A 13,986-nucleotide genomic window follows, 5' to 3' on the forward strand; every position below is an offset into this window, starting at 1 on the left:
AGGTGCCAGTGTAAAATTCACACCAAATTTTGAAGACTTCATTCAATAAAATGCAAAATATATCATTAATTTTTATATTGATTACTACTGGAATAACACTTTGGACATTCTGTATTGAATTTAGTAAAAATGTATTACTAAGGTGAGTTTCACCTCTTTATTTTTTTAATGTTGCTACTAGCAAATTTAAATTACATATGTCAGCTTGAATTACTTTTCTATTGGACAGCAGTATCGTGGATGGACAGAGTTAAACGAGTAAACGAGTAGTTTAAGAAAATAATAGCTTACATTGCTTTAATTGTGAAAAGTGCCTTGAAGAAAATAAATTGAGAGAAATAACCATAATGTCACAGGCAGCCTCAGAGAGGTCATTCCTGACTATCAAAAGCAATTCTCAATTAATTAAGAAGAAAAGAATTCCTCCCGTTTCTCCATCCTAATCCCTTCTTTGTTTCTTACTGGTCTTGTTCATCAGTGGACTCCTTAGCATGGTGCTTGGGACATGGTAGGCCTAGATAAATATATCCTGACTAACTCAATACCTCCTTTTAAAAATAAACATTCTTACCAGCTTTATAGCCCTGGACAGGATCCCATCTACTTGTATGTTAACTGCTACCTTGTATTCTAACCATTTCTTGATACTTAGATCCATCGTCTTTTATGGGAAAATAAGCAACTGTTGATTTAACAGCAGACCCTTTAACCCATTGTTTAACTGGTTTCACAATGTAGAACATATAATATTAACTAAGTACAAAAGACGGCCATTAAATCAAGAATCGACACATAATGGCACCAAAATAAAGATGGATGAAAGTCAGCAGACAGCCATCCTATACAAGGCTTTGTCAAAGAGCAAATTCTTGGAGACGTTGGGCGTGTTTTCTCACAACATTTCCAGTGTGTTCCTCAGGAAGGTATGTGGTGATGCTCCCCCTCTTCAGAAGTTGAAGTTCATTCACTGTTGGGCCTGACCCTATTGATTAGCTTACCTTATTGAGTCCTGACCTGAAGGTCACAGATTTCTCAACAGTCTAGGCTTGGCCAAATAAGCCATATGTGTTGCATGACTGACTGACATGACGCTATATAGACTATCTAAGCTTGGGACAATAAGAATTTGATTTAGTAATCTAATGAAAAGAGTTTGAGAGTCAGGTTTTAATTTTCTTGTTGACAAAAACCATGCAAAGGTGGATGAACTCAATGTTCAGGATACCAGAGACTAGCTTATTACTCAATACTCAAGATGGAATGTGGGCATTTGAGTACTTCCTCCTTATTTCCTGTTACTTGCCCTGCCCTTGCCTCCTACTCTTCACAAGGACTCATCTTTTCTGAAAATCATCTGTCATCTGGGACAAATGCTGGGGGTGGTGCTTTTCTGATGACACATGATATCCAAAGAGGGTCTCTGTTACTCCAGACAGAAACTTGCACAAACAATGCAGGTCACATATATGAACTTCACCTGAGGAGTGTGCACTGATGTTACCTTGTACATAAACTGTGCACACAACTCCTCATTCAGATCGGGAGTGCCTGACAGGTCAAAATAGTCCCTCCCATCCCTAGGAGTTCAGCACTTAAATGACATTCAACCACACATACTTATGCATTTGTGTCTCTATTGTATACTGTCACACCATGATCTTACAATCCTATTCCTTTCCTCCCTCCATCCTGAAGTCTCCCATGCCCCAATCTAAGCCCATAGGAATGTTCCAGACAGTGTTTGTGTGTAATGGATGGAGACTCCTGGGAAAGGAGAAGAAGCTTGTATTTTAGGCACATCTTAGTTCTTGTTAGGACCAGTAGCCAGTCTAGAAGCCACATATGAACTCAAGAAACGAATTACTGATACTTGTACTTCATGATGCTCCAGATGTGGACAGGAATCTAGCATATCACTTCAGTCTATTTGTAGTGTTATAGTGTGTTTATGCCACAGTGGTACAGAATATACCACTGTGGCATAAAACAGTGAGCTGAAGGCATTTGAGAATCAACAGGTGCCAGAAAAGGCTCCCTTCCTCCCCAACCTGAACTCCCATAGCTGCCTAAACGCAGAGCCTCTCAAAAGAACTTGACCATCTTGCATCTCCTCTCCAGGAGTTTCACAAGCAAGGAAAATAGACTCTCGTCCTTAGAAATAACAAGTCAGCACCAGTACAAGAGATCACCAAACAGGCATTGTCATGAAACGATCATTTGTCCCATCTGTCTTGCCAGGACCCTTTATCTCTTCCAAGTCACTTGTTTATCCATACCTGCCCTTTCTTCTGCTTCTTTTCTCTTCTTAAGACGTATATAAGTCCCAATTCTAATGTCCCTCATGGTCACGTTTCTGTGTGCTCCTGTGTACGTACATGAATAAAGATTTGTCTTTTCTCCTCTTAATTTGTCCTTTGTCAGTTTAATTCACAGGCCCCACACACTAAACCTAACTGGGTGGAAGGAAAGGTTTTTCCTCCCTGATAGCGTCAGCTTTTTAGAGCAAAAGTTGGCAAGCTAAGATCTATTTTTTCCTTTGAGCTAAGCATTGTTTTTACATTTTAAATAGTTAAGCAACCCAAAAGAACAATAAAATCGTATAAAGTTCAAATTTCAGTGTCCATAAATAACATTTTATTAGAACATAGTCATGTGCATTTGTTTATATATGTCTATGATTGCTTTTGCAATCATAGTAGCACAGTTGAATAGCTGCAGCTATTCCACCTTTACTCTATCTCATGGCATTTTTTATTGTCTCCATTTTTGTTTACTTGTTTTGCCTTCCCCAACTAGGATTAACTTTCCAAGGGCAGAGACCTCGCAATCACCTTTTCCACTGTATCTCTGTGCTACAACCATCATATCTGACATCTAACAGTTGCTCAGGATGGATGAGTAGGTAGAAGTAGCTATTTATTGAGCACTTACTATATATTGGTCATAGGTATTAGGTCTTTTAATCTGGCAATAGCCTTGTTGAATGGATGTCACTTGTTACAAGCTTAATTGTGCCCCTCTCCCAATTCATATATTGAAGTCCACCCTCCTTCATAACCCCACAACTCAGAAGATGACTATACAGATGCTCATTGACTTATGATGGGATTATGTCCCAATAAACCTATCTTAAGTTAAAAATGGTGTAAGTCAGCAATGCATTTAGTACATTTAATCTATCCAACATTGCGGCTTCACAACAGTGCACAGTGAAGGATGGGTTGATTATTTTCCTGATGGCAAGGCTGTCTGGAGCTGTGGCTTCACTGCTGTCACCTACATTACCATCACTGCTGTCACTTGCATTACCAGAGCGCATTGTAACATACATTGCTAGCCTGGGGAAAGATCAAATTTTGAAGCACAGTTTCCACTGAGTGCATACCACTTTGGTACACTGTAGAATTGGCATATGAGTGAGGCATAGGCTATTGCGCTGACATATCTGACATATCTTCTGGTCTTCACACAGAAGTATAAACAGGGTAGGTAGTGTCATCTCCACTTTCAAAGAAGGAACCTGAAACTCACAGGCTGTGTACTTGACACAGGGCTGCTTTGGGGTAGGGTCAGGACAAGATCTCAGGTCAGTTTTACTCTAAAATCTAAGCCCTTCCATTGTGCCTGACTACTTTGAGGGCTCCCTGGTAGTCTATCATTACCTATCCTCTTCTCAATACTCCTTTAAAAAAATGTTCTGTTTTTTCTCTTCTTCATACTGTTAAACTAGTCTCTGCTAACACACAGGACAGAGCTTCTTGCACTCTTGGCTGAGATGATACTGCATTAGCTGCTTTTCCTGGAGAAAGTAGAGGATCTTGCTGTGTAGCCCAGGCTGGCCTCAAACTCAACAGTCTCATGTCTAGTAAGCACTCTTGTAGGTGTTTACTATAGTCTCACCTAGAGCTTGGTTTTTCTCCTTTCAGTCTTAGGCATTTGATCTTTTCTGTCTACAGTGGTGGTAGCATTTGGGCAAGGTTCTTAAATTAGCCTGTTTTCTGCTACTGTACCTAATACCTGACACTGCACATTTTTTCAAGAAAAGAAGTTAATTTTTGGCTGTTTTGGAGGTCTAAGTTAAAGGGTCACATCTGGTGATGACCTTGCTGATAGAAACTCAAGTTGGCAAAGGGCCTCACCTCAAAGGCACCTCAAAGGTCTTTTCTGGTGCTCTTCTCTCTCTCCCCCACATAAAGACACCATTATTTAATCATGGAGGAGCTCCACCATGATGATTTTATCTCATCCTAATCTCCTTCCAAGGCTCACCTCTAAACACTGCTTCCAGGTTACATTTCCACCCCCTTAATACTTCACAGCAGGGATTAAATGCCAACACATGAAGCCTTGGGAGACAAGGCCACAGCAAGCAGTATTATAGACAAGAAGGTTGTCAAATACATGTTTGTCAAATGTTGCTAATTATGATTTGAAGAAGGAAAATAGAGTTTTCTGGAAGATTAGGTGGATTCAAACTGTCTTGGTGCTTTAAATTTGGGTAACTTTGGAATGTATACAAGGGTCTTATTTTATGGCAATGTATCATAGATCCTTTAAAGCTTAGAAATGAAAAAAAGTCCACTTTCCTTTATTTCCAAATGCCCATGGTTTTTGGTATTGATATATATATATATATATATATAAAATTTTGTGCATGTGTGAATTATTGGGATTTGAATTCAGAGTCTTGAGCTTGCTAGGCAGGGGGATCTACCACTTGAACTCTCTCAGTTCTTCCCATTTTTTTTTTGAATCCTCAAATTACTTCTTTATTTTTATGCCTCAGTAAACACCTAGGAATCAAGAGATTGAAGGGGTAAGTGCAGGTGTTTCCTGGTGTCTAACTATGTTCTCTACCCATATGTTCAGATACTTTGTGTGCTGGGAAACCTCTTTTAAATCCCCTGATCTTGGGGGTCACCATGGCCCAAAGACACCCTTTTTTTCAGAAGGCAGCCCTAAGACTCAAATCCACTCCCGGACTGGTCATTGATCTGCTTGTTCATCATTACTGTATTTTTTTATCCCTTTACTATTATATAAAAGATATATGCATATTATAGAGATCATCTATTCTATATTATATACAACATATTATATATCATATATTAATATCTATTATCTATTATATTATATATATAAGATATATACATACAATGTGTATTTATATAAAAGATACAGATATAGATAGATAGAAAACATCCCTTTGCAGAAGCAGCTTCATTTGCAAGTCTTTCCAAATCTCTGTTAAACTCTAGTTAGAATGTTTTCACTTGTTAAGAAAACCTTGATTCAGGGCTTAAAAGCGATGAAGATAACACAAAAGCATATTTTTTTTCAGTTTAAGTACAAGAACTATTTAATATTCCTCCTTGGTTTCTGCCATAACACACTTTCTTTGTGTCACTAATATAGAATTTATTTTATGCTGCGTGGGTATCCCAAAGGGGAGATTGTATGTCTATACAGATTGCAAATACCTTGAAGGCAGCAGCTTTGTTTCATTAATATTGTTCTTATGTTTTGTATATGTTCTGTGCTAAAGACTTTGTGTGTGTGTGTGCATGTGTTTGGGCAGTACTGGAGTTTGTTAAGCAGGTGCTCTACCTCTTGAGCCACTCTGCCAGTCCTTTTTTGTGTTGAGTGTTTTTGAGATAGGTTCTCACAAACTTTTTGCCTCACTGGTCCCTAACTGAGATTCTCCTGATCTTTGCCTCCAGAGTAGGTAGGAACCACCAGCACCCACCTTTCTTCAGTTAGTTTTTTTTTTTTAAATTGTGCTGGGTAGGGATACATTGTGACATTTACAAAAGTTTTTATAATATCTTTAATTATGCTTATTGATTGAGATGGGGTCTTGCCAACTTTTTGCTTGGTCTGGCCTCAAACCTTGAGCCTTCCAATCTCTGCCTTCTGAGTAGCTGTGGTTGTGGACATGAGCCCACAGTGTTTGGCCATTTCACTTAAGTAAAATGTGGGGGTTGGGAAGATAGGTTGTGAAAGACAGATAAAAATGCAAATTTCACCTTTTGAATGTAATGAAATAATTTTATGTTAATTACACTTTTTTAAAAATTTTATTAATTGTGCTGGGGATACACTTTTATAACTTGCTATCAATTTATAAGGGTGTCTTTGTAAAATGTAATACTGCTCTTTTTAAAAGCATGTACATAGTTTGTTCGGTTCTTAAAAATCAAGGATTTATTAACACTCAGGCAGGTCCTTCCCGTCAGCTTTCCTGAGGTAATTATATTTGCTTAGAGTTTAAATTGAAATAGAAATCTTTATGCTAATTATCACCCTGATTTCTGGATTCTTTCAAGTCTACACCTCTCCAAAATGCTAGCTGTATAAATTAGATCTTGTTCTAATCCTTATTTTACTTGGATTTGGGGCTTATAGAAACATTTTGTTTCTTATTTGTTTGCTTTTTGATGTATTTCCTTAAAAATAGAGGACATTATTTGAAAGATAAGTTGCATATGTACAGGATATGCATTTTGAATAAGTGAATTAGATTTATGGTCACTAACATTAGCAGACAGTTGAAGCCATCCTAATCCCAACTCTAATTCTTTATTATGCGTGACTTATAAGAAAATTGACTCTCAGAACTCTTAAGAACGCAGAGTATTCTGGGCACTCAGGGTCTGCCCTCTGTTGGTGAGAGGTGCATAAAAATGATTTTACGCCCTCAGAATTCTGCAATAGATTGAAATAAATTTTGTTGATTAGGCATAGTGTTTTGAGGGCATCAGGTATGGAAAAGGTAGAATACCTTTGAAAAATTCAAAGATCAGTTTATGAGTTTTCTTTGTATGGGCTTTGTAGTTAATGCAAAAAGGACTGGGGGAATAATACTCAGGAAAACCAGACAAATTAAGGGGGCAGTTTTCGGTTTCATTAATTCAAAAGTCTTGAATAAGGACTGGGGGCGTGGCTCAAGTGGTAAAATGCCTGCCTAGCAAGCATGAAGCCTTAAGTTCAAACCCAATACCAAAAAAAAAAAAAAAAAAAAGTAAAAAAGAAACAGGTGAGAAAACTTTGAATCAAATAATGGATTAGATACCTTTACTGAAGCAGAAAGAAAGTTCACTCCAGTGTCCTCATGTGGCCTCTGCACTAATTTTACAATGAATCTTGATCCTTCTCCGATAAGAGTGACTCCTTAGTTGTAATGGAGTGCTCTTGCTAGTTATGAATGAGGCTGTAAGTATGTTGTGGGCTTTTTGTTTTGTTTTTCTGTGCTGGGAACTGAACCCAGGGCCTCACAAATGCTAAGCACATGCTCCAACTCTGAGCTACATCCTCACGCTTGGACTCTAAATATTCTGAAATAAAAATTTCTCAACTTGCACAATACCACTGATTTACGGATTTCTAACATACTTTATGAAACAAAATTATCACTTCATTGAAAAATTAGTTTAATGAGATCATTTAAAAAGTGTAAAATATTACAATGATGTTTTCTTGACTTTTTACTTTTTGTGCCATCTTTCACTTAAAAGTTAATATATATGAGGAGTCTTGGAGAAGAAAACATTTTTAATATATTTCTTCCTCGGGGTGGGCTCTGAAACATAATGGGGTTTACACATTGACATTTTCATAATTTAAAAACTGTCTTTGGAGATTACAATTTAAAATTGTGAGTTATCTACTTATTTGTCCCATTTATTTGGCTCGTAGACTTTGGTGCAGTCTAAAGTATAAATAAATTTCTGAATTAACTACATAAAAATTATTAAACTCAAAGTAATGCCAAAACTAAATTTCCTTTACTATGAAGCTCCCACTTTTAATTAATTTTTTCGCAGAATTTGGGATTAAACCCAGGGCCTCATGCATGCCAGGCAAACGCTCCACCACTGACCTATACTTCCAGCCCTGGAAGCACCCTCTTTGAAAAAAAGAAGTTGATGTGGGCTAGTGGAATGGCTCAAGTGGTAGAGTGCCTGCCTAGCAAGCTTGAGGTCCTAAGTTCAAACCCCAGTACCACCACCAAAAGAAGAAATTTTTCAAAAACCATATGCTGTGCACTGAAGCCTTTGCTTTTGGAGTATCATCATCACTGCAAGCAAACCAGGTTGCAGGTTTTCTTGGTCTCATGATTTTGGGCATAGAAAAGCAAACCTCCCAGGGTGATACCTGCTATGCTTGCATGCAACTTGGTAGGGTTTTTTGTTGTTGTTGTTAGTAGTGCTGATGTTTTCTTTCTGTTATGAGTTAAATGGGTTCCTCCTGTACTTGTGCATATGACCTTAGAAAACAGTCTTCCCAGATGATCAAGTTAAGATGAAATCATTAGGATGACCTTATAAAAAAGAAAAATTAATATATGCTAATAAAAAAGAAAATAAATGAAAGGTAAAATTTGGTCACAGAAACTGACACATGGAGTGGAAAGACCATGTGAGGACACATGGAGTGGAAAGACCATGTGAGGACACAGGGAGAGGTCGTTTACGGGAACACCTGAGCCGACCAGAAACTGGGAACCCTTTGACATCACAGAGATGTCAGTTTTCTGCTCTATGTTTACTTTGTGGTTCTCTGCACGTATTCCAAATTCATGTCTTTCATCTCCCAGCTATTTCCCCACATATCTGTCAATCAGATCTTGTTTTTCTGAGCATCTGAATGTTGTATTCACTGGGGTTCTGGAATACATGGACTGTTGCTTTAACTCCTACTTACTTTTCATGGATACTGTATTGCCCCAACCCCACTCCAGGTTTTGCTTGCTTAAATTTTATATGTGAAGGTGCCCTCATACTTCAGAAGACTTGTAAAGTATGCATTCAAAATATAATTATTCTTAGGAAACACTATACAAGAAAGTACCCTGAACCATGGGACACTGTTATGTGAGGCTTTTATTACAATGACCTATCTCATATGATACACTGCAGTTATGTGTGACTGGAACTCCTGTCTCCATTCTGAAAGAGATGATTAATTGAGAATCTTAAGGTCATTCCACAGCAAAATGTTCTAAGAGAATTTTAAGCATTAAGTAAACTTATTATCAGTTTTCCTTTGGCATTCCTTTTCATTGTCTGATTTATATTTCTTACTAGTGCTATTAGTGTAAATGAATTTTTTTTTTTTTTTGCAGTATTGGGGTTTGAACTCAGGGCCTTCACCTTGAGCCACTCTGCCAGCCCTTTTTGTGATGGGTTTTTTTTTTTGAGACAGGGTCTCATGAACTATTTGCCCGGGCTGGCTTTGAACCATGATCCTCCTGATCTCTGCCTCCTGAGTAGCTAGGATTACAAGCGTGAGCCACCAGCGCCTAGCTTAAATGGTGAATATTCTGAGCATAATAGGTATTATAGTACCTTAAGAACATGATAACTGTTCTTCATTTTTTTCTACCTTAATTTTATTCTGTGTATTTTGGAATATGAAACACCTGCTTCTATTCCATCAGTTTTTGTTTTTTGTTTTGAGTGGGACTGGGGTTTGAATTTAGGGCTTTGCATTTGCAAAGCAGGCACTCTACTGCTTGAGCCATACCTCCAGTCTATTTTTCTCTGGTTATTTTGGAGATGGAGGTCTCTTGAACTATTTGCCCCATCTGGCCTTGATCCATGATCCTCTTGATCTCTGCCTCCCAAGTAGTGAGGATTACAGGTGTAAGCCACTAGTGCCCAGCTATAAGATTGGCTCTTAATGTCCAAAGACCCCTAAGTGTGTTATGTGTATACACATATATTTTCATATAATATTTACATGTATGTAATATGTCTGGAGATATTTGCATTTGATGTCTGGGTCCAGAGCTATATTTGAAGTTTGTGTCAGTTTATCCACTATAGTTGGCTTCTTCCTCCTATCAGATGTCCTTGACAAAGATTATATTGAAGGAGCAGCATAGCTCGCTTTTGAAAATGGGAAACTCATCAAGAGATAGTGACTGACTTTACTGTAGATTTTTATACGTATGATGGATAGAAGCATCTTTAGCAATTGTCATGCTTCCTAATTTTCACCTGGGTCTTACAGCAGAGGGAGTTCATCCTCCTGCTCTCCCCTGTACCAATTCCAGATGTTAGGAATAGTCATTTGGGAGGCCTTCAGGGTCCTGGGTGAACCCGCAACCTCCTATGATGAGTGTGGTCACATCCCTTTTTAGCACTTGTGAGTTGTGGAGTGAGAAATGTGGTTGGTCAGGTGGTTCTTCCTTGTACACATTACCCCGAACGTGCTTTAACTTTGCTATGAATGTTAAGACCGCTAACTTTAGCATTGTAGTGAAGAATATGGTGCTTTGTTTCAAATTCTGGCTCTTGTATTTTCTAGCTATGTAAGCTTGGATAAACTACTTTTAAAGTTTCTGAATTTCAGGTGTCTAATGTGTAAAATGAGAATGAGAAAATGCTGAAATTCTCAGTGTGACTGTAAGGCATAATTGATAACTGGCTCAGCAGAGCCATTTGTGATAAGCCCCCAGGAGGCAACATCTATTACTCTGCTCTTTACTTATGCAGCTCATAAAAACATAACAAGTAGGCTTTTCCCCTCTGTCATTTTAGCAAAAGATGATGAGTTAGAGAGGAAACTAACCCATTCAACACTAATGAATCCTTTACCTCTAAAAATGGAAAAGATCTCTTTGCTACTGTAGTTTCTCAGAGCAATTCCAAAATTGTTGGATGAAGTAAAGAAGAGAGGGAGAGCTAATGACAGCAGTAAATTTAAAACAGCAAATAGTGCAAAATATGTGGTGAAAACGATCTATGGATAAACTCTCTTACATCTTTAACCAAGTTTTCTGTTATGTGTGTTAGATTTTGTTTACAATTCTGAAGGTAGAATAGTAAACTGCACACTTATTCAACATTGAAATGGCTTAGATATTTCGTACCTTGTCCATCTACTAAATATTTCAGCCACATTTGGTGTCAACAAATATTTTTCCCACAGTCTATTTCAATTTCAGTATTCCTGCATTCTCCACCACTGACTTGATACATTTGCCTAATATAAATGCAGCTCCCTTTCTAAGGTAGAATGGAGTAAAAGAGAGGGGATGAACCAGTTTGGGGTATAATTCACAAATACATGGAAATGTCACAATGAAACACCCTGTATAGCTATCTTAAACAAAAGTGTCTTTTTTTTTTCAAAAATAAGAGAATAGGAAGGCAAAACAGGTCCTGTCTGGGGTCTGGTACCAGTGGGAGGGGGAGGACATAAGGAAAGGGTGTAGAGGGTGAATGTGATGGAAATATTGTGCTCTCATGAATAAAAATGGAAAATGAGACCTGCTTAAACTATTCCAGGGCAACGGAATGATGGAGGGGTGAATTCAATTATGATACATTGTAAGAACTTTTGTAAATGTCACAATATACCCCCAGTACAGCAATAAAGAAGAAAGAAAGAAAGAAGTGTGACTCCCTTTCATTCCTTGTTCCCATGTTCCAGGTTTCCTTTTAATTTGTAAGTGTAAGGTCATAATTTAGAAAGAAATGTTTATGACTGCCTATTATGTATTCCACTGAAACATATTTCCCATATGGGGCTGCATTACTCTTCTACCTTGTCATTACCCTTAATAATGGATTTTAAAGGATGCTGAAATTGGGCTCCAATTCAAGGCAGGATTGAATCCTAGTGCATTTTAGGGTAGAGATTTGGGAGTATTAGAGTGGCGGTGGAGATGAAAATGCAGAGTGAAAAGGAGTGTCAAAGAGCAAGGAGTCATCAATGAAGACTGTTCTGAACAGAGTGACTGACTCCTTGGAGCAACTCTGAATATATTTAAATGAAAAGGCAACAAACATGGAAAGGTGGTTCAGAAGGTAAACACCTTGTTTAAATGGATGGTGATATTATGACACTGTACGAAGAGAGATTTGCACTACAGCCCGATGACAGTCCTCAGCATCACTGGCCAGTTCTAAAACCACTCACCAGTCAACGTGTGCTTCTGCTCTTTCTGTTTTCCATTGGGATAATTTGAACTCCCTCCACTTTCTGTAAACTTTTGATCCTCTCTGGCCACTTAGTAAGTGACATTACCCCTACCACTAAGTAGATCACATTACTCTCAACTTCATGTAAAATATACTCTTTAGACTTGGAAAAGGTCACAGGGCATCTTTGCTTTAGTTTGAGAACTACCTGACATGCTCTAATCCACAGTTGTGTGGATTGTTTTGCCTTTTATGTACATTAACAAAATTCATAAATCGCAGTGAGTTTTGTTGCTTTGCAACTTACTCTTTTGCTCAGAAATATTTATACAGAACCTCCTATGATTTGGGTGCCTGCTTTGTTTACCAGCTAGTGGAGGAGACAAACATACAGTTATTAACTATCTGGTAGATGTTTAGAAGTGGTAAGAGCAAAGAATGAATGGAGCAGAGCATCTGCGCTGGGCAGGAATGGGTGTTTAGTAAACTGATGCACACATTGAGTCCTAGAAGGGCAGCATATGTTCTTCAGCTGTGGTGGGGATGGGAATGGGGACTATTTCAGGCCCAAGGAACAGCAAAAGGAATTGCTGAGTAGTTTCCCATGGGAGAATTTTTTGGGTGAGAGCATGATGCTCTACAAAGCTAGGTACTTCAGATCATAAAGGGCTTTGTAGTCTATTCCAAATTACCTGCAAGAGGATGGCCAACTGCTGGAGGATCTAAAGCAAGGGAAGGAGCAGGATTCAGTTTCTTTCCTGAGCTGTTTTTAATAAAGTTGTTTTGGCACATGCACTTTGAGAAACAATATCAAAAACTGGTATTTATGCAGTGGTACCCCAAAAAGCAAGAAATCTCACATGAATTTTTTTTTTTACACTTAGCTTTGATTCTTTTGCTTTGTTTGAATCTTTGCCCTAAGGGTGATATAGGGTGTGAAGGGGAGGGTGCTAATAGTTCCCAGGAGGCCAGCTAGAAGATTCTTTTAAAGTGTAAGAGAGGACTGGTAGAGTGGCTCACGTGGTGGAGTGCCTGGTTAGCAAGTGTGAGGTGCTGTGCTCAAACTCCAGTGCCACAAAAAAAAAACCAAAAAACCTTTAAGGGTGTAGCTCAAGCAGTAGAATGCCTGTTTAGGGAGTCCAAGGCTCTGAGTTCAAACCCCAGTACCACCCTCCATTAAGGTATAAGAGAGAAATGAGGACAGTCCAATTCGAAAGAATGGTGATGGGAATGGAGAGAGGGGGTGAATCAGACTTTGGGGAGATAGAATTGAGGGGCGTTGTAATAGGATAGAGACCATGTGATGAGAGGGTGGTGGTGTTCCAAGTGGTTCTGAGTTTGTTTGTCTGGGTAGTGGGGTGGGGGGGGTGGTACCATTCACTAGGATTTGGAGGTGAGAGTGAAGGATTTGGGTGAGTGAAGATGAAGAGCCCCTGTGTGGCATCCAGGTATACGTGGTTATGAAAGCTGGTTATGGAAGTTTCCATGGAGACAGAAAGAGCCAATTCACCCTTCTCAGAAGTGAATGAGCATCCCTGGAGAGAGAACGTGTAGCCGAGAAACAATGAAAACACAAGATAAGAGTGAAGGTCAGAATCCTGAGGATAATCATTTGGTGGCTGGGTAAAGGAGGAAGAAAGGTAGGAGAAAACGACAGGGTGTAGAGACAAGACAACTAAGAGTGCTGAAAAGGGCTGCAGAAGTGGTCTGCAACAGTGCTGATGGTAGATCAAGAAAGACGAGCTCTGGAGCCCTTTTATTTGGGATTTGCAAATAATTGGTGCCTTAATGAAGGCATTTAGTCATCCATCATTCACTAAATAGCTTTTATGTAACACATACTAATCTCACAATATGACCAATGTGTAAGAAGTAACTGAGTGTAAAGTGACTTAATTCATCAACAGGGAACTGTGGAAGAAAGGGAGTTTGGATGGGAAAGCTCAGTTTGGAAACACTATTACTTAACCCAGAAAGTACTAGTTTCAAAAAATCACCACACCTATATGCACTAAGTTGAATGGTAGGGTTACAGTATTGTAGAGAATTAGAATAA

The sequence above is a fragment of the Castor canadensis genome, chromosome 9, assembly GCF_047511655.1.
Source record: "Castor canadensis chromosome 9, mCasCan1.hap1v2, whole genome shotgun sequence".
Classification (NCBI taxonomy): Eukaryota; Metazoa; Chordata; class Mammalia; order Rodentia; family Castoridae; genus Castor; species Castor canadensis.